Source organism: Felis catus, chromosome B3, assembly GCF_018350175.1.
Source record: "Felis catus isolate Fca126 chromosome B3, F.catus_Fca126_mat1.0, whole genome shotgun sequence".
NCBI lineage: Eukaryota > Metazoa > Chordata > Mammalia > Carnivora > Felidae > Felis > Felis catus.
The window spans coordinates 51332697-51355428 of NC_058373.1; the positions used below are offsets into that span (position 1 = coordinate 51332697).

The 22732-nt window shown below is 40.2% G+C and overlaps 1 long non-coding RNA gene and 1 other non-coding gene across 2 annotated transcripts in view; one reads left to right on the forward strand and one right to left on the reverse strand.

Moving 5' to 3' along the window:
• Window positions 1-489: 489 nt before the first annotated feature.
• Window positions 490-22732, reverse strand: part of LOC123385934 — a 74392-nt gene continuing 52149 nt past the window's right edge. The window contains exon 2 of the long non-coding RNA XR_006599224.1: window positions 490-737. This is a non-coding gene — a long non-coding RNA (uncharacterized LOC123385934). The remainder of the gene's footprint in view (window positions 738-22732) is intronic.
• On the forward strand, window positions 6640-6746 carry LOC111561053. The gene has a single exon (XR_002743423.1). It is a non-coding gene; the product is annotated as a U6 spliceosomal RNA (small nuclear RNA).

Genomic DNA, 22732 nt, shown 5'->3' on the forward strand with positions numbered 1-22732 from the left:
AAAAAAAAAAAAATCTGTTGTTTAAGACACCCAGACTGTGGTATTTTGTTAGGACAGCCCAAAATGACTAACACAGATATGAAAACAAAAATCTACAAGGTATAGCACATCCATTAGAAGTATTAATAGAACTGTATGTGAGTAGTGCAAAGGTGGTGACTACACAATTTGTACTCCTAGCTCTGGTACCTAAGAAGAGGAAATGACAGTGACTTGTGGAAAAAAAATTATTGTGGAGGTTGTCCAGATAGGAAGGCTATGAATTTGCACAGGTATCACAGCATCTTTGCAGATAAATGACAATTTCAAATGTCTGTTCTAAAGCCCTGTTTTTAAAACATCTTCACCATATTCTGTAATTATGTATCCCAAGAAGAAGATACAGACCCTTCCTGAAACAATTTTGGAATGGTTTATATCAGAATGAGTAGACAGTCACCTAATTACTAGGATCAACCTCTTTGCCTAAAGACAAAGGTGGTAAAGCCATTGTTTTCTAATAAGGGATTTATTTGGAGAGGAGGAAAGCTTTCAAGGAAAGTAGACTTTGATAAGCCTTTCAGATTTGGCAAACCAAATCTCATGGAACTTTATATTTATACTCTTGGTGGCCATACAGATACCAGATGCTATGATTTTCCTTTTTCAACTGTAGGCACATTGGAGGGAAAGGATCCAAAGCTTCCAAGTTGATCTGTAGTTCTAGAAAGGGAATTGCAGTCTTTCTTTGGGTTAACCTGAAAGCAGACACAATGCTTTACTTGAGATTAAGTAGTCATCTTACAAGATTTCTAACAACATTGAGCAACCTGAAGGAAAAAGGTATTGTATCAGTCAGTTATATCCAATAATGTTGTGTAGCAGACAACCCTAAAATTCAGTGACAGTAGACAAATATTTATTTCTCACTCATGAATCAGTCTACTGCAGTTTGGCTGATCTAAGTTGACCTCAACCACAGATTGGGTTCAAGTCTCTAATTCTCCTTAGACAGTGGCTACTTAGACATATTACTCTCGTAGGAAAAGTTAAAAGCAAAAGAAGGCAAGCACAACTGCAGAAAAACACCTAAAGCCTTTTCTTTAAGCCTTGGTCAAAACAAATCATAAACCAGTCCCAAAAACAAGGTGCAAGGAAGCATCCACCACTTACCATGCAACCAAAACAAATTATATGGCCAAGCCCAACATCAATAGGACGAGAAAGTATACTCCTTCCATGGGGGCAGGAGGAGGAAGAAAGGAGTGAATATTTGCTTAACTATAATCTAATTAGTCACAGAAATGTTACCTATATTTTACACATAAGAAAACTGAGGTCACTTGCTCCAAGTACAGAGTTAGGAGTTGAATCAAGTTCTATATTTTTCCAAGCTTCATATTCTTTTAATTAATTTGATACCCTCCAGGTAACAGAAGAGAAAATATAAGGGGCACCTGGGTGGCTCAGTCGCTTGAGCGTCCAACTTCAGTTCAGGTCATGATCTCACAGTTTGTGAGTTTGAGCCCCACGTCAGGCTCTGTGCTGACAGCTCAGAGCCTGCAGCCTGCTTTGGATCTGTGTCTCCTTCTCTCTCTCTCTGCCCCTCCCCCACTTGTGCTCTGTCTCTCTCTGTCTCTCAAAAGTAAGTAAATGTAAAAAAAAAATTTTTTTTAAAGAAGAGAAAATATAAGGAAACATTGTCACAGAGGTGATAGACAACAATGGATTAAAGAGACATGTTTATAAACTAAGACCAAGGAATGCCTAAAAGTAGGAACAACACATAGAAGTTAGTCTACCCATGAATAGACACTTTTCCAAAGAAGACATCCAGATGGCTAACAAACACATGAAAACATTCTCCACATCACTCATCATCAGGGAAATCCAAATCAAACCCACAATGAGATACCACCACACACCTGTCAGAATGGCTAACATTAACAACTCAGGCAACAACAGATGTTGGTGAGGATGTGGAGAAAGGAGAACCCTTTTGGTGCAGCCACTCTGAAAAACAGTACGGAATTTCCTTCCAAAGTTAAAAATAGAACTACCCTATGACCCGTCAACTGCATTACTAAATATTTATGCAAAGGATACAAAAATGCTGATTCAAAGGAGCACACACACCCCAATGTTCATGGCAGCACTATCAACAATAGCCAAAATATGGAAAGAGCCCAAATGTCCATCAACTGATGAATGGAAAAAGAAGACGTGGTATACAGGGGCACCTGGGTGGGTCAGTCAGGTGTCCGACTTAGGCTTAGGTCATGATCTCGCAGTTTGTGGGTCCAAGTCCCACATTGGGTTCTGTGCTGACAGCTCAGAGCCTGGTGCCTGCTTCGAATTCTGTGTCTCCCTCTCTCACTGCCCCTACCCTCTGTGTCTCTCTTCCTTCTCAAAAATAAATAAACATTAAAAAATTAAAATAAAAAAGATGGGGTATACATGTGCAATGGAATATTACTCAGTGATCAAAAAGAATGAAATCTTGCCATTTGCAACAACACAGATGGAACTACAGTGTATTATGTTAAGTGAAATAAGTCAAGCAGAGAAAGAAAAATATCATATGATTTCACTTATATGTAGAATTTAAGAAACACAACAGATTAACATAGGGGAAGGGAAGAAAGGATAAAATAACAGAGAGGGAGGCAAACCATAAAAGACTCTTAAACATAGAGAACAAATAGGGTTGTGGGAGGAGAGTTGGGTGGGAGAATGGGGTAAATGGGTGATGGACATTAAAGAGGACACTTGGGATGAGCACCAGGTGTTATACGTAAGTGATGAATCACTAAAATCTAGTCCTGAAACCAATACTACAATATATATTAACTAACAGGAATTTAAATTTTAAAAAATTAAAAAAAAGAAATTAATCTACCAAACACAGTCATTTCATCATTCAAAAAATATTACTGAACACCCACAAGGCACTAAATAGGCACTAGAGAAAGCCAGGATTGTCATTCTAAATAGGCACCTGTCCGTATTAGGTGACAGTTAAAAGGAGCCAAGCTGGACAGGCTGCATCTTTCTAGATCCTTTTGAGGACCTCTTGTTATATGTACTCCTTGCCATCTAACTGCCCCACCCTACCAGGCCTGACCACCTAATGCCTATTCCCCCAAGCCCTCCTCCACAACCAGCCAGCTCAGTACCTTAAAGCAACCCAGACCTCCTTCCACCAAGACCAAGCACGACAAGACCATTCTGACAGGTGGCCCATCACTGGAATAACTTCTTAAGCCATCCATCACTTTCTACCCCATTTATCTTAACTTTCCCTACTACAGTTTTCTTGCTGCCTCTCCTATCACCACACTGTTACCTTATATTTATACACACCTCACCTCTCCTGATGATAATCTCTGCTGGTTCAACAATAGTGACTGTCTCTCCATCACAATAATAAATTCTTGGATTACTTCATGTAACCATATAATACTCAAGTACCTTACAATCCAGTCCTGCATGAAATAATTTAAATATTCATTGAAGTTGCCCAGACTTCACCCATAACACCCAGCAAAGGTTATTAAAATCCTTTCACCATCATTTTCTTCCCATTAGTATGGTATCTGTCCCTAAAATTTCTTTACTTTCTTTAACCCAAACTCTCCCCCAAAATTCATGGGTATCTAGTCCCTACCAATTCTTTTTTTTTTTTTTTAATCTTTCCTTTCCCTTTATCCTTTTGTTCTGTCAGTGCTCAAGGGCCCATTCAATGAGCCAGGTGCCTTCCAGCCTCAAAGTGTTGGCCTGACTGTTCTCTCTGCTCTGAAATGCTCTTTATCTAGACATGCACCTAGTTCACTCTTGCCTCTCTTTCAGGCCTTTGCTAAAATGCCACCTGCACTGTGAGCCCTTCTCAGATCACCCCAGGTAAAACTGGATGTTCTTAACCTACCATCTCTACCTCTAACCTCCTTCCCTGCTTTCTCTATTTCCATAGCACTTATCACCATCTGACATATATTTTAATTTATCTTCTGTCTTCCCTCTCTAGAGTGCGAGCTCCATAAAGGAAGGGCTGTTGTCTGTTTTATTTCCTGCTATATCCCCAGCACACTGCCCAGTACATAGTGGGCTTTCAAAAATATGTATTTACTCATTATTATTATTCTGTATAATAAAGGACCAAAAAGAAATTGGCAAAATTGAGGGTGGTGGGGGAGATGAAGAAGAAGACAGCTGTAAATACTCAGCATGTAATATCTTTTCTTTCTTTCACTCTTTCACAGTATACCATTGTCCTTGGTCTGACTCAGCCCCCAAGATCCTCCTACTTATATAGGCACCTGCCCAGCCCCTGTCTCTGGGCCACCCCATAACCATTCTGTGTCACTCCATTCCCTCACATCTTCCCCAGTGATCTGAACATACTCTGTTTCACTCTCTAGAAAAACAGGAAATCCTTTCATCCACTTTTGATACACTCAGTCTACAGTTCCAATGATTCCTCATAGCGCATGTGGTGATGTCTGGGGTTGTTCTTAAAGAACTTCCCATAAAAACAAGGACTTAACCTATAGGAATCAATCTCTAATGGTTAGAGATTAGGCTTGTAAATCAAGAAGTACACCTGACACACCATCAGTCATAGTTCCTCAGCAGAAGAGCAGCTCATTTGCATGTCATGTGAGAGGATTTTTCTGTTTAGAAATGAGGTCACCCAAATAGACCACAGGATCACTGATCTCTGTGATGTGACCATGGAGAGATACCTAAAGTGCTATGCCCTCAAAATGTAATGGCATTAGAGTGTTTCTGAGCACAGACATGTCATGAAATGTGGTTCAGGGATTATCAGTGGATACATATTTTACCCTTGTTCTTCCTAGCTCCCAATTACCATAGATAATTGGGAAGTGACTGAATCAGATTAGACAGTAAATAGGCTAGCAATTTATTTCTAATAAAATCAAATCAACCACTTGTACTCTCTGTCCCTATCTATTCCTTTACACTGTTAGGATAAAATAACACATATATAATATATATGTGAATATACCACTTCAACAGTCAGAATTATAAAATTAAAACATAAAGCAACAAGAAGAAAATGTGGGTAAATACTCATCTGAGGTATGTAAGGGAAGGAATATTTAATCATAAAAAGAAAGGAAGAAACATCAAAGAAAAAGATACTTTATTTTATAAAATATAAAACCATAACTATTATTTGCATCCAGTGATGAAAAAGGTTTTATATATCTTACATATAAAGAGTTCCCACAAATCAATAAGAAAAACATAACCACCCTATATACAAAAATAAATGAAATCATGAATAGTCAATGAACAAAAAAGAAAATAAAAAATCATGAGTAAACATGTGAAAAAATGTTTAACTTCACCAATAATCAAGAAAGTACATATGAAAGCAAGATGATGTTTTCTGTCTATAAATTTGCAAAGATTTTTTTTTTTAATCATTACAGTCAATGGTGAGAAGGATGCAGAAAAATAAATGCTTTTATATAATGCTGCTGGAAAACCAGTGGCCCCTTTCTGGAGGGAAATTTGGCAATTTATATATATTATTTTTTATATAGTAATTTCATCCTTAGCAGTATATCCTTTAAAAAATCATCAAAGTTTGGGGAGACTGGGTGGCTCAGTAGGTAAGCATCCAACTTCCACTCAGGTCATGATCTCACGGTTCGTGGGTTTGAGCCCTGCATCAGGCTCTGTGCTGACAGCTCAGAGCCTGGAGCCTGCTTCAGATTCTGTGTCTCTCTCTCTCTGCTACTCCCCCTCTCACACTCTGTCTCTCTCTCTCAAAAATAAACATTAAAAAAAATTTTTTAAATCATCAAAGATTTACACAAATGTTTATTTATAGTGATGTTTGTGCTGTCTAGGGTTTTTTATATCAGAAATACCCTAAATGCTTAATAATAAAGAAAGGCTAAGTAAATAGTGACAGTCATACGGTAAAATACTATAAAACCACTGAAATTATTTAATTGTGGAAGATTGTTTTTTCCAAAAATGACTGCCACAATATTTATGATTGCATATGCTCTTTCAGAGCCTCACCATTTCCCACTGTGGTAGCTGAATAATGGCCTCCCAAAGATGTCCACGTCCCAATCCCTGGCACTTGTGAGTATATTTTACCTTACATGGTAAAAGGAATTTTGCAGATGTGACTAAGCTAAAGACCTTGAGATGGAAAATTATTCTGGACTGTATAAGTAAATCCAATGCAATCACAGTCCTTATAAGAGAGAGGCAGGGGGATCAGAGTCAGAAGAGAAAAAAAAGAATGTAATGATGACCACAGAGGGTCACAGCCAGAGAGAGATTTGAAGATGCTACAATGCTGGCCTTAAAGACAGAAGGGTCATGGAACCAAGGAGGGCAAGCTGCCTCCCAAAGCTAGAAAAGACAAGGAAATGGATTGTTCCCTAAAGCCTCCTAGGACACCTTGATTTGACCCAGTGAAACTCATTTCAGAATTCTGACCTCCAAAACTGTAAGATAATAAATCTGTGTTATTTTAAATTTGTGAAGTCAATGTCTCAAGGGGAGAGCTTCTGTGGGCTTTGGGGTGCATTTTTGTGATGGCTTTGGTGATGAGCATGTGGCAGAGGAAGGCTGTGTTATTTCCAAAACTAAGTCCTAAAAGGTGAGTTAGTGCTCACTCTGGCAGCATATACACTACAACTGGAACAATACGGAAAAGATGAGCATGGCCCCTGCACAAGCATAACAAAAAAATTCATGAAGTGTTCCATATTTTTATTGTTAAATCACTGTATTGAACACATGAAACTAATATTACACTGTATGTTAATTATAATGGAATTAAAATTTTTAAAAATAATATTTTTTAAGGTGAGTTAGGTTAAGCCTGGCCTTTCTTTATGGACATCTACTTGTGGAGCCCTGAGCTGCCATGTAAGAAGCATGGCTACCCTGAAGCCACCATGCAGAAGACAACACATCTGAGACTGGAAGAAATACCCAAGAAACTAGCTGTTCCAGGCTCCAGCTGTGTGAGTCTTTCCAGCCCACGAGCCAAAAATGTGAGTAATCAAACTTCAGATAATTAGCCCAAGCCTGACTACAAATACAAAAAATACCCTGAACAAGCTGAGCCTTGTCAACGGCAGAACCATGAAAATCATAATAAAATTGTTCTGTTGTTTTAGGTCATTAGGTTTTGCATTGGTTTCATGCATCAATGAGTAACTAATATATTAATGATAAAGAGAAATGTTCAAAATATAATATTAAGAGAAAAACTAGGGGCACCTGCCTGTCTCAGTTGGTAGATCATGTGACTCTTGTCTCAGGGTCATGAGTTCGGCCCCCACATTGGGTGTAGAGCCTACTTTAAAAAAAAAAAAGCAGTCTAGGGGCACCTGGGTGGCTCAGTAAGTTAAGTGTCTGACTTCGGCTCAGGGCATGATCTTGCGGTTCATGGATTCGAGCCCCACGTTGGGCTCTGTGCTGACAGCTCAGAGCCTAGAGCCTGCTTCAGATTCTGTCTCCTTCTCTCTCTCCTTCTTCTCACTTGTGCGCATGTGCATGCTCTCTCTCTCTCAAAAATAAACATTAAAAATTTTTTTTCACTGAAAACTATAGAAACCTTATGAAAGAAATTGAAGAAGACACAAAAAACAATGAAAAAATATTCCATGCTCCTGGATAGGAACAATAATTTGTTAAAATGTCAATGCTACCCCAAAGCAATCTACATATTCAGTGCAATCCCTATCAAAATAACAACAGCACTCTTCACAGAGCTAGAACAAACAATCCTAAAATTTTTATGGAACCAGAAAAGACCCCCAATAGTCAAAGCAATCTTGAAAAAGAAAACCAAAGCAGGAGGCATCACAATCCCAGACTTCAAGCTATACTGCAAAGCTGTAATCATCAAGACAGCATGGTACTGACACAAGAACAGACACTCAGATCAATGGAACAAAATAGAGAACCCAGAAATGGACCCACAAATGTATACCCAACTAATCTTTGACAAAGTAGGAAAGAATATCCAATGGAATCAAGACAGTCTCTTCAGCAAGTGGTGCTGGGAAAACTGGACAGCGACATGCAGAAAAATGAACCTGGACTACTTTCTTACACCATACACAAAAATAAACTCAAAATGGATGAAAGACCTAAATGTAAGACAGGAAGCCATCAAAATCCTCAAGAAGAAAGCAGGCAAAAACCTCTTTGATCTTGGCCACAGCAACTCTTAACACGTCTCTGGAGGCAAGGGAAACAAAAGCAAAAACGAACTATTGGGACCTCATTAAAATAAAAAGCTTCAGCACAGCGAAGGAAACACTCAGCAAAACTAAAAGGCAATCAACAGAATGAGAGAAGATATCTGCAAACGACATATCAGATAAAGGGTTAGTATCCAAAATCTATAAAGAACTTATCAAACTCAACACCCAAAACACAAATAATCCAGTGAAGAAATGGGCAAAAGACATGAATTAACATTTTCTAAAGAAGACATCCAGATGGCCAACAGACACATGAAAAAATGCTCAATATCACTCATCATCAGGGAAATACAAATCAAAACCACAATGAGATACCACCTCACACCTGTCAGAATGGCTAACATCAACAACTCAACCAACAACAGATGTTGGCGAGGAATTGGAGAAAGAGGATCTCTTTTGCACTGCTGGTGAGAATGCAAACTGATGCATTCACTCTGGAAATCAGTGTGGAGGTTCCTCAAAAAATTAAAAATAGAATCACCCTACGACCCAGCAATTGCACTACTAGGTATTTATCCAAGGGACAGGTATGCTGTTTCAAAGGGGCACATGCTCCCCAATGTTTATAGCAGCACTATCAACAATAGCCAAAGTATGGAAAGAGCCCAAATGTCCATCAATGGATGAATGGATAAAGAAGATGTGGTATATATACCACATATATATACCCCCACACACACACAGACACACAATGGCAATCAAAAAGAATGAAATCTTACCATTTGCAACTACATGGATGGAACTAGAGGGTATTATGCTAAGTGAAATTAGTCAGAGAAAGACAAATATCATATGACTTCACTCATATGAAGACTTTAAGACACAGATGAGCAAAAGGGAAGGGAAGCAAAAATAATATAAAAACAGGGAGGAGGACAAAACACAAGAGACTCTTAAATAAGGAGAACAAACAGAGGATTACTGGAGGGGTTGTGGGAGGGGGGTTGGGCTAAATGGGTAAATCACTGTTGCACCATATGCTAACTAACTTGGATGTAAAATCAAAAAAAAAAAATTTAAGTAGTCTATAGACTACCATAAGGATGTGTGTGTGTGTGTGTGTGTGTGTGTGTGTGTGTGTGTACAGAGAAAAAACTTGGATGTCACCAAAATATGTTGTATAAAATGGTTATCTCTGTGTGCTGGGTGAGGAAATTAGTATCTTCTACTTTATATTTTTTATATTTCTAAAGTCTATAAAAGAAATATGCATTCCTTTTGTAATCAGGAAAAATATTTTAATCCCTTTAGATCCCACTACTTTCAAATATATCATGATTGCAGAAAGCATATGAGTATATCCAGTACAGGAACACTTACATTCAGACATGTATGTGCATCCTGAAGATAAAGTCAATAGAATAGGAGAAGGGATCACTTGGTTAATCAGAGTGAGAACATGAACCTTTAAATCCTACTTTTATTCCTCCCTTTCCTATAGTAGAAATGGCAGCCAATATCTTATAATATGGGGTCAAATACCTAATCCTTTTAGCCACTCCCATCTCAATTGTAATTGACTGATGCTACTGGGTTTGGATTCTTTTCTGTGACACAGATAAAAGATTGTCTATAGCTTCTCCCAGGAGAAGGAAAGTAAACCACCTTTTTGAGAATCAACCCTTTCTCTGGGGAGAAAATTCACTAAAATTCACTAAAATGATTTTGCTGTTCTCTGTGAGTACCTCTGAAAGATGGGACCTGGAGAAGAGTCAGAGGTACAATAAGAGAGTCGAAAGGAGGGGGAGATCCCAGGACTCTGCCACATCCCATTAAATTTTCATGATAACCTTGCAAGTAGAACTCACAATCCCCGTTTTACAGATGAGAATATTTAGGTTCAGAAAGGTTAAGCAGTTCACCCAAGTCAAAGAGCTAATAAGTGGCAGAGCTGACCTTCCAATACAAAGTTTCTTATGGTAACACTGCACTTGAATTCCCTTTGCCTCAGTTTCACAGTCCCTACCTTCAGCATTGTCATGTGAATTAAATGTTTGAATATACGTATCATATGATATGGAATAACGCCTACAACTTGAAAATACCTCATCATCAGTATTAGCTGACATCTTAATTGTATGACTCAAAGTCACATCGTAAAGTACAAGCAGGCCCTGGGGGGCCTACAACTGTCCTCCTTTCAAAAATCCTGCATTCAGCATCTCATTTTTGAGTGGGGCAGCAACCTACTTAGCAGTGGTTGTTTTTCCATGAAAACTAAAGCTGGATCTGGAGCCCACAGAGTAGCAGCCTAGTGACCCACCTCAGACACACATTTCCCGTGCTCTTTTTCAAACTGCACAATAGCTCTCACACAGTCCAAGGGCTATCATTAAAAGTCAGCCGCTCTCCAAATGTGTCGATTCCAGTGGCACTGACAAGTGAGGGTAGGAGGCAGGGTTGCTTCCATAAAATAAATGAGGAGGGAAATGGTGTTGGGGTGGGATCTGCCTTCTAAATGCACTGAAAACAGAGGCCCGTCTTTTGGCATTTCCTAAAAGGCCTCTTGAGCTTTCCTTGGCAAGCCTTGAGACTGAGGGTACTTTTAGCTGTTTAAGCCTTCCTCTTCTAACAGGGGTCAAAGGGCTAGAAAGATCTTCTCAAAAGGATAGAGAAGGAATCATTAAAAGGGAGGAGAAGGAAAGTGACAGAAGGTCAGCTTTTTTTTCCTAATGGGTGCGTCCCTGAGGGTCGGGCTCAGTGTCCATGTGTTGCACACAGGCACCCAGCTTCCAGAAACCTACAGCAATTTGATTCACACTTCCCTGAGCAGGAGACCAGAGGAAGCTCAAAGGAGCAGCCTGGAGAGGGTTCAGAAATGAGCACAGACAAAAAAGAAATCTGGCTGTGAAAAGTAAATTTCATTGATCAAATTAACTTAAAACAACAGTGATAGTGTTTCAATAGGCCAGAGAAAACAAACGCTTGAAATCTTTATGTGTTTGAGTCTGCCACAACACTTACTTCTTTCAAATATAAATTTACCCTAAAAATGTTGTTTTTGTTTATCGCATTACATAAAGCTTTATCTAAGGACTAGTTTGGGATTAAAATTCACCTTTACATACAACACAAGCACACAAATAGTGAAGGTTTTCACTGATTTTTAGTCAACAAGCAATAAACTGCATTTGCACCCACACACCTACTCCTAACACCCCATCTGGTAACATTTCCACGTTTCAAGCAAAGAAATCAATAGCAATAATCCGTGAGGGACTCATAGGGTGTATATTTTTTTATCACACTGCCATCTGAAGAAAAAAATTTTCCCTACCTACTTAGAGCAAAAGATTGTTCTTTTTCTGTGTTCATATGGAAAACTCGACATTATTATTGGAGGGAGAGAGATTAGAAGGGAAAGGGAGATGAGTCAATTAAAACAAACGTGAGAAAATCCAAACAAGTGTTTTTGACAATATAGGTTCTATTTGAACAACCCAAATGATAATCAGTGCACAAGATGAAAAATCCCAAATCAACCTACAAAATTCAAAATTACATTATGGCTCAGTTTCTAAGGAAAGGACAGCTAAAATGCATATTGATGTAACTTCTCAAAGAGGAAAGCCATTCTGCTTTCAAACTGCAGTGCAGGGAGAAGACACCATACCCGAACCCTGAAATTTAGAACTATGCCATTGCTGATTTTCTGCGCGAGAAGGAAATATGATTCTTTGTTACTGCTCTTATTTATTGCAGACCTTGTCTGGAATCTGGTATTGAAGCCATGCTTGATGAGTTGCCGCCTTGAACTTTCCCACTGATCAATGCTGGTGCTGCTGCTGCATGAAAGAATAGCTTTCCTGAGGAGCCACTATCACATGGGAAACCTAGCAGGCATTTTTTTTTTTTTTAAATGGCCCAGTCTTGTACGCTTAAGTTTCGGAACATGCCCCCTGCAAAAAAAAAAAAAAAAAAAAGGCAAATGCTGACTGACCATTTGAAAATTGGAATGTTACAATGGCAAGAGGTAACGTCAAAAGCAGAAATCCTCCTTTCTGTAAAATGATCAGATACCAAGGGATGAAAATGTGCAGGAAAAAGGAAGGCTAATATGAAGCAAGAGGACAGGAATCATATTTCTTCTCAGCAGGGTGACAAATAAAAAGTTGCCTTTATTTTTCTGTGCAAATAAACTTTACTTTAGGAATTGTGGCAATGGTTGGACTCCCATAAAATAGGCTTTATCTGCTCTGGTGACAAGCTAAGGCAGGGAGGGGTTAGTGGCAGGGTAATTGCCATCTTTTCCATTATTTTTGTCAATATTTTTGCTATTTTGTGGTGATATTGCAGGAGAAGTCTAGACAAAGACCATTAAGAATGAGGGCCAAGAGAAAGGGTCTAATCCAATTCTTCAGCAGTTCTTGTGGAAAGTATGTGACACTGGAACAGGCTGGGACAGAGTCTTCAAAAACATGTAAGTCAGTCAGTCTCTGTGTAAAAACCTCAGCCTGTCCACACGCTCTACACTTTAGAGGCTTCCCTAAATGGGATACCCATGGGAAGAAAGTTTCCTTTGAGAACGAAGTATGGCAAGTCATCAGTAACTGCTGGAAGCTAATGCCTTCAGAAGGATCCCAACGAACAATCAAACACCATGAGAAACTGGGATGACCCATGAACCTCCATCTAGTTTATGAAATGAAACAAGAATGAGATCTGAGCTAAGTTTAGCCTAGCTATCTTCACTCACTGCCATATTCCTGGCCTTTTCATTGGCAATTAAGCATTTTAAACAATTACCAATTCTACTGTGAGGCAATTACATGCTGATTTTAATCTCATCTCCACACTCCAGACACTCCTAACAGTTTCTATTCCCTATGGTCATAATTTGTGTGCATGCCACAACATCCAGTATATACTTTCAGCTGCTCAGTCTAGGCCTTTCCTTCCTTGTACCCTCATGGTTCCTAGCTCTGTGCCTCACACGTAGTAGACAGTCAAGTGTTTGTTGAATGACTGGTTGATTAAATGAGTATATGAAGACCTCATCCTTAAGTGTTTCCATCAAAAAAATCACAGCAAAAAAACACCTACCTTGCCCTCACACATTTCTGAGGATCTGCCCCCTCCAACCTGGCCAACCTCAGTTTGGGCAGCTGCAGGTCTCCTCCCACAGCAGACCCACTTGGACCTTGCTAGCACCACCAACCCTGCCCCCCACACTCCCCTGCAGACTTCCTCCTCCAATAAATTCTTGATCAGAGCCCATCCAAAGTGATGCTACAACCTGACAGTGTGCAAGCAGCCCTGACAGGGGCCAGGACCACTCCACAGTAACTGCAGCCCCAGGGAGAAGAAAAAATAACTACACACACCAGTCTGACTATGGCCTCCAGCAGTGGGCTAGCAGTAGACATCAGGTCTGACTGCAGGCTCCACCTACTAATAAAAGCTTATCAGGGGATAACACAGGGAGAGTGGCCAGTAGTTTGGTGCTACTGCATCTCTGGCAAACACCTGGTCTGACTCAACTCAAGACCAAGGAAGCCTCAAACTGTCCCACTAACAACACAGGGACCAAACCCTGCCCATAACAGACAAAAAAAGCCATAGTAGATGACCGGACTGAAGGCTGACATAGTTCAGTCACAATAGTAGGGCACACACAACACACATAGGAGATACCCCTGAAATGTCAGGTTCTGGTGAATGGGGGACATTGCACTTCAGGGCACCACAGGATCCCCTCTTCATAAGGCCGCTACTTTCAAGAGCAGGAGATGTAGCAGGAGATGTTTCCTAACACAGAGAGTTAGACAAAATGAGGAGAGAGAAATATGTTGCAAATGAAAGAACAGGACAAAATGCAGCAAGAGAGCTAAACGAAACATAGATTAGTATGCCTAATAGAGACTTTAAAGTAATAAAAGTCATAAAGATAGTTACTGGACTTGAAAAAAAGAGTGGAGAATCTCAGTAAGACCCTCAACAAAGATACAGAAAACATAAAAAAGAAATTGAAAACAAGAAGGTGCTTTGGGCTTCTGTCCCCTCTTCACTAAACCATCCAGGAGCTTCTTGATCCTCCACCTTTCCCGCTCCTCCTTAAGCCCTGTTTTCCTGGCGCTGACATTGGAATAATATAACCAGAGCTCTCTCAACCCCCAGTCCAAAGACAGAGTGGACTATGTGATCTTGCAGCTCCAGGTTTACCCCGATAAGTTTACTACTTCCCTTCTAGCTCCCTCCACACCTAGGAGCTGCCCCTTTCCCCAAAATTACGCTCTCCCTAGATCCAATTCAGGTAGCAGCCATCTTAACTAATATTTCCCAGGTTAGGCCTGGTCCTTCACAGCGGGGTGTACGTGCCACAACCCCACGTCCAACTTATACCCAAAGGCTTCATTCTAGTTGGCAACCCCACTCCCTAACCACACCACCTGCCCTGAACCACTGTGAGTGTCTGTACCAGTCAGAGAGAACTACTACACACCAGTTCCTACTCCAAGGGTGGAAAGGTAGGTTCTCCAGCTGTTCAAAGGGGAGGAGTTGCCCTTACATACTTTGAGAGCAAAGATGGAGAGGCTTGCAACTCACAGGAAGACCATGGTCCTGTTTTCCTTACAAAGACACTATAGTATTTCCTCATTCGATCCAAAGTCCTGCGGAATGGAGTGAGTAGAACAGTTCTGCTTGTGGTCCCATGTTACCCTGTAGAATGTGAGGTACTCCCCAAAGAGTACCATTCATTTCACACACACACACACACACACACACACACACACACACACACACACACTTGCATGCACACACAGATCCTTGCAAACACACATGCTAAGACTGAGACCAGCTTCTATATACAGAAAGCAGAATATCTGGATAAATACTGTTTGTTGAGTGAGTTCTCAGATTCAGACTGAAGCAGTCAACCCATTTCATGCTAAACCATTGTAACCTCAGAGAAAGTAGATCAAAGACTTCTGCTCCCATTTGGCAATGTGTGGAAACATTTTTGGCTGTCACAACCATGGGAGGTGCCACTGGCATCTAGTGGTTAGAGGCCAGAGATACTACCAACAATCCTACATGCAGAGGTCATCCCCTACAACAAGAATCATCCTGACCAAAATGGCAATAGTGTTGAGGTTGAGAAGCCCTGCTCCATACCCTATATTCAAGCAGCCAACTCTAATGGACCTTAAGATCCCCCACCAGTGCACAAGAGAAGGCTCCAGGCCATCCTTAGGAAATATTCTGAAATCTGTGAATAGTGTCTTTTTTACCTTCAGATTCTGTTCTTCTTGGCCTCTCCCCTATCTCCAGAGACATGAAAAGTGGCCCATATTATTTCCTTTCATTTCCAAGAAAGTAGCCAGAGGACTAAGCACAGAGTCTTAAAACACCTGATGCAGAGAAGGGAGAGCAAAGTCCCAAAAAAACTGAGAATGAAGAGTGGCAGCCAAGATTTTCCCTGAAGAGGGAAATGTACCCCCTCTTACTCACAAACCTTCTCTGGCCTGGTGCAACAATGTATCCTGGTTCCTTTCTAAACTTTGGCAAGACAAAGTCAAATCATAAAGAGTAAGAGACATTGTCATTTAGACCCTGCCTTTATCAATTCAGAAATATGGATCTATTAGTGAAGATACAAAGAATCACTCTTACTTCATCCTTTGTCTTCATGACCCTAGCACACTGCTCTGGAAAGCAATCATTCAGGCTTGGTTGCCTATGCTCCCACACCTTCTCTGGATAATCCACAGATTTCCAGCTTTCACAGCTAGTATGCAGCTAAGACAAGATTTCAGTCCAGGCAATCTGGCTCCAAAATCAAAGCTCTTAACCACTCTTCTATTTGGCTTTAAGCTGTTCCTTACCCAGGAGTACTGAGGCAAGGGTAGTCTAACTAGGGATAGAGTAGAATATGGGATATGTAGGCTCTAAACCTTCTTTCTCTATAAAATGGGGATAATAAAAAGTACCCACTTCATAAAGTCATTGTGAGGAATAAGTTAAATAGCATTATCCCAATGCCCAGGCCACAGTAAGTTCTCCAAAAATGTTAGCCATTATCATTACTATTATTTTTATTTTATTTATTTTTTATCATCATCATCATCATCATCACAAAAATAGTGAGTGGTGGGGTCAGGAAGCAAACTCAGTTTCTCTGGTTTCAAACTCTAGACTGGGGAACTATAAAAGTAAAAAAAAAATACTTCAAAAATTAGTTTAACTATTTAGAAATGAACTTCTTCACAACTAAAGATAACTTTCCCAGGCACAAATCATTTAACACATCACAATAATTTGGTGGCCTTACTTTTTTTAATACTAAACTGTGTTCCTGTTGGCTTCGTGGACTTATAGCTTGTGGCTCAGGCAGAAATACCATCTGCACTTTAAGTATTCAAAGAAGGGATGATAATGATTCCATAAGTCTGGGCTAAATTTAAAACTAATGTTGGAGGCTTATGGTCTGAACATTATGTGAATTTGGTCCTGAGCCAAAGAATCATTAAACCATGGAGCTTAACGAGAGGGACTTCCAGAGGTCACACAACCATCCTTCTATATCCAGAGGGACAGAAGCCCACTTTACTTCACTTAGCAACTTGGCATCTTCTGAAGAAAGAAAGCATTACACCACAGCTAAATATCTTCTTCAGCACATGTTGAAAAGATAAATAGAAATTGTGCCCCTTAAGAAACTAATTATCATAGATAGACATTAAGCTTTCTCAAATTCAATTCTTTTTTCTTTTTTTTTTTTTCTTTTTTCTTTTTCTTTTTTAGAGAGAGAAAGAGCGCACACACACAAGCAGGGGAGAGGGGCAGAGGGGAAGAAAGAGAGAATTCCAAGCAGGCTCCATACTCAGCATGGAGCCTGACACAGGACTCAATCCCATGAGACTTGAGATCATGACATGAGCTGAAATCAGGAGTCAGACGCTCAATGGCCTGAGCCATCCAGACACCACTAATTCTTATATTTCAATTCAATTCTTATATTTTTCTGGTCATTCTTCTACTATGGTTTTCCAAATCCTTGAAGCAATCATGTTTGTACAGCTCCAGCAGAGTATCAACTCAGTGAGAAATTTAAGAGTACCTAACACAGTATTTGACACATAGAACATGATCACTATATAAGGGTAAAGGTTATAGCACCTAGAAGCCTACTCAAGGTCTGCCTTTGAGAATATTTTCCTGTTCTTCTCATTTGAGTTAAGAAGGAACATCCATATCAAGTTAATTATAGGTCCTTGAAACCCCTCTACATGTCAATTAAAAGCTTATAAGCATTTATCATGACCTGAACTTTATTTTATAGTTACATTCAGCAGCCTATCCCTAAAAAGGCTTTGGCAAGGCCACCATGTTGCATAACTCCAGGGGCACTAAAAAAGATCATGGTCTATGTAGTTAAACCATGGAGTTGTTCAACTCTCCTGGTAATATTCAATCTACAACCAGCAAAGCCTTACACAATAGCTTCTTACAGTCCAGTAAACATTTCAGCATTTTGTGAGAAAGGTTGCATTTCCTTGACCCATTTGGGCAAGAACAAGAAGAGAAGTTATTCTTGGTGAAATTCGTAATACACGTGGAAAAGAAAAAGGTTAGTCTTGCTCCCTGCAGAGAATCCCAGCAAATCTCAAAGAGATGATGTAGTGGAAACCATGAATTTGGAGCCCTATTAGTTCAAATTCATGGTTCTAATATTCTGACTGGGGAGCCATCTCCTGAGACCTGGTTCCTGGCAGCAGCACTCCTGAAAAACACAAAATGATGCTTCTTCAAAGCCCATTTTTGTCAGAAAACAGCCCAGGCAAGGGTGCCTGGGTGGCTTAGTTGGTTATAAGTGTCCAACTTTGGCTCAGGTCCTGATCTCACAGCTCATGGATTTGAGCCCCATGTCGGGCTCTGTGTGACAGCTCAGAGCCTGGACCCTGCTTCAGATTCTGTGTCTCCCTCTCTCTCTGCCCCTCTGCCACTCATACTCTGTCTCTCTCTCTTAAAAATAAACATTTTTTAAAAATTAAGAAAACAGCCTAGGCAAACAGCTTTTACTCTTCCCTTTAGCCAAATGCAGATTCTATTTATCTTTTTGTATATGTTTCTATCATCAACACTAATTAACTTATGAGTTTCACGTTATCAAGTTCTTTAATTTCTTATGGTTTTGCAATTGTCTTAAACCAGTGACACTTTTGTTAAGCCACACTATGTCTGGAGCACAGTAATTTCCAGGCGAATTAAGTGTCAGTCTCTTCTGAATGCCCAATTTAGGACAATGTTTTCATTATAAAATTAGACCAACAGGAAGGTTTCTATTTTTAGAACTCTCATATTTTAATATATATATGATGACTATTTTTTGCTAACTAAGTTGGTCAAAGCTGTTAAAAGCCATTTTATATCCAAATGTCTCACTGAACTTCATAAGTACATTAGCATCACTTAACTGTGAAGTTTAAACATCCCCAAGAGGTTAGTCAAGTAACTTGTCTTCACACAAGTTAACATCCTAATTAGATGAGCCCCCTTGCTTCTCAGTGAACAAGGATTACTTTACAAGTGAAGACACTGAGAGTAGGGTGCTCCTTCTAGGAGTCTGACTGGGAAAGAGGAGAAGGAGAGAGAGGACATGGAGGATGACTGGGATTTTAAGGTGGGAGAAATCTGAACATGTCTGAATTTGAGAGAAAAGAGCTAAGAGACAGAGAATGCAGGCACCAGAAAGAGGGGATAATCCCCAAGTGCATCACTGAGGATGTTGCAGTGGATAGAACCCAGGAAACCGTGGAGGGAGTAGTCTTGCACAAAAGAAATGCTTTCTCTGGTGACAGTTTGTGGTGTGTGGGGAGAAGGTGAAGAAGTTCCAAAAAGTTGGTCTGTTTCCTCTGACCACAGTGATAGCTCAGGTCCAATCACCATAAAATGAAGAAAATTCTTGGGTTTAACTTATCTCTTGATTCCATTTTGATTTCTGTCCTATATCTCACTTTAACCAGCAGAGCATGATCCCTTCTTTCACAATTATGCATTAGTATTCATTTGCAAATATTTTTACTTAATTGCTCATAACATGTCAAAAAATTTTATGTTCTCTGTTTCTAAGTTTTCTTAAGAGAAATTTGAAATCCATTAGTATTTTTAATTGCTGCACTTTTCAAATAGATGTGAATATTTTTTGCTTACGTAAAAAGATTGCAGTGAGATGATTCAAAGCAGTAACCACATCTCTGTGCTTTCTAAGGCCCTTGAACCACAACACAACTAGAACTTCAGAATAGTCTCTATCACTGTCCTGAAACTGCTCCTTTGAAGGTCACCATTCACTTACTTCTTGTCAAACCAAGTCTTTTTCTCTTGATCCTTTGCCAGATATGTCACTCTTAAATTCAACTCCACAAGCAGTCCTCAAGCATAGATGGTGTGTAAAAATCTACGTAAGTCAATGATGTGAGGCAGTGAATAAGACACAGCCCAAGTCTTTGTTTATAAAATAAAATCTCACTCACACACACACACACACACACACACACACACAGACACACACACACATGTAATGTAATAAATGCTAAAGGGCTTGGGGAACCAAGGGAAGAACAACTAAGTCTGTTCAGAGATCAGGAAAGCCACACAGGGGGATTCTCCTGGGCCTTGAAGGATGAATGAAGTCTGAGATATCAAGTGCTGTACTACCATCACAGTACTGTCTCCTTCACCAGCAACCCCTCCACCCCCTTTCTAAGGGTAGTTCTCTCCCTCTGCTCTAACCCTGAGTCTGTCCACAGTTCTTCATTCTTCTCCATATATACATGCTCTATCAGCTCCTCTCATTGCTTTTTCTTATCAGTTTTCTGTTGATGATAATGATGATAGCAAAACCTCTTCCCCATGGTCTTTCCTCTGCACAAAACATCTCTACTTGTAAGATGCTTCATCCCTCTAAATCCAACAGTCTCAGCACTGACCTCACTCCCTTGGCCATCGCTGGTCTTCTGGGGCCTCTTTCCGTGTGGACATACCTTCCAAGATCTCTGAAGCCCACAAGGACCTATCCCTTTTCCAAAAATTATCATCTTCCTGAACCTATACAGTTTAACTTTTACTGTATAGTACCTGCAAATGTTCCACTGGCTCACATTATTTCTCTCCTACTGAATTGCAAGAGCTTTTGGTCAAGAACTGTATCTACTGTAGGGCACCCTGGTAGCTCAGTTGGTTAAGGGTCCAACTCTTGATCTCAGCTCAGGTCTTGATTTCAGGGTCATGAGTTCAAGCCCCATGTTGGGCTCCATGCCGAGTGTGGAGCCTACTTTAAAAAAAAAATTTTTTTTTTTTGAGAACTGTATCTATTGCTTCTCTACAAAAATTTCTTACCTGCTCTCATCCCTACTCTCCCCATTTCTTTAGGGTCTGATCAGGGAAAGCAGATAAATGTCACCAGAGCCCCCCCACCCCGACCCTTGGCCATCCTGTGCTCTTTGCAGATATCAGCAATCAAACACAAAATCAAATTTATCTCATAGTCCTTTTCAACATGACATTTCAAGCAACTACTACCAATCCAAGGGAAATGGCTCTCAGGTTAATATCTACTATTTAATGCTTTAATAGACATAGACTTGCTCTTTAATCCATATTTGTTCATTGGTTGAATTTTGGCTTAACAAGTTAGCCACAAAATCCTTAACAATAATGTTATAGTAAGTGTAAGTAACCAGAATTAGGCGAGGCTATATAGGAGAGGGTTTGAAATTCCATCAATAATATGTGCTGAATTCCAGCTTCTACTTAAGAGGTACAAAGATGGAAAGAACTTTGCCTCCACCCTTACAATGAGGGAAAAGCCAGATGATATTCCAAATGATATATTTTTCTTGAACTCACATGAGAGCTGAGGTTGCAGGATGAAAAACCAGCCTGAAATCTAAGGAAAGACAAGTGCCTCCAAGAAGAAACAGGACACAAGTGCTGATTTTCCTCGGACAGGCAATGGCCACCATTCAAGCTGGTAAGAATTCAACTAAAATTTTTAACCAAATGTTGAAGGCTGAGAGTGGGCCAGCATGAGATCATGGACTATCTGGGAGCCACAGACACAGGGAAATCCACGCCCATTCACAGGTTCTTCACACATCTCCCTGGATACTCACAAGAGATACTGAGGGTAGACCAGAGAAAGCAAAGTATAGGTTTAGAAAGTGAGGAGCAATTGCTACCACAGGAAGGACACAAAGTCCTATGCACACAGTCTTCCCAAAAGAATAAAAACTTTAAGCTGTTGGGCCAAGAACAAGTCTAGTTACCCTCAGGGCACAGATGAAGACCCATTGCAGCTAGGAAAAAGAAAGAGGAAAAAAACCTCCTATCTCTGGGAGAGAGTCAGGAAACAAGCCAAATCCAAACTATTAGAGATCCTTACCAGTAGGAAAGGACAAGATTACTGAGTAGGCTCTACCATCAAGACCCAGGAACACAGAGCCTGCCAAAGACAGGAGGCCAAGCCATAAAAAACAGAATATTCCTCATCCCACTCCCCACATCAGGATATCAAGAATTAGGTAGCAGGGTGCCTGGGTGGCTCAGTCAGTTGAGAGTCCGACTTCAGTTCAAGTCCTGATCTCTCGGTTCACGAGTTCAAGCCCCACATCGAGCCATCGGGCTCTGTGCTGACAGCTCAGAGCCTGGCACCTGCTAAAGATTCTGTGTCTCCTTCTCTCTCTGCTCCTCCCCCACCCATGCTCGCTCGCTCGCTCTCTCTCTCTCTCTCTTTCAAAAATAAACATAAATGGTGTTCAAAACAAAACAAAAAAAATTTTAATAAAAAAAAAAAGGGAACTAAGTAGCAAGTGACAGCAGAGAAACAAGACCATGAGAGAAAAATTCTGAAATGCAGGCTCATGAAATGGCCTAAAGCTGACAGTGAAACAAAAACATTGGGAAAAGCCTCCAGAAGCCTGCCATCAACCTAAATACAAATTCATGATGGAGGAATTTGAAGCTTTTGGTGCACTGCCACGCACACATGCACACACACAAACACAAGGACCTAGATTAGAAAAAGACATATGCTGGGGGCACTTGGGTGGCTCAGTTGGTTAAGTATCCAACTTCAGCTCAGGTCACGATCTCCCGGTTTGTGGGTTAAAGCCCTGCATTGGGCTCTGTGCTGACAGCTCAGAGCTTAGAGCCTGCTTTGGATTCTGTGTCACCCTCTATCTCTCTGCCCCTACCCACCCACCCCCACCTTGTGTGTGCTTGCTCGCTCGCTCTCTCAAAAATAAATAAACATTTTTAAAATGATTAAAAAAAAAAAAGAAGTATGCTCATTTTGGCCATACATACATATGTTCACTCCAGCTTCTACTGGACCCTGCATAAGATGTCTAGTGTTCAGTGAAAAATTACAGGACACATAAAGAAACAAGAAAAATAATACACCATCCAGAGTACAAGCAAACAACAGAACCAGACTTGTGTATGATTCAGATGTTAGAACTCTCAGACATGGA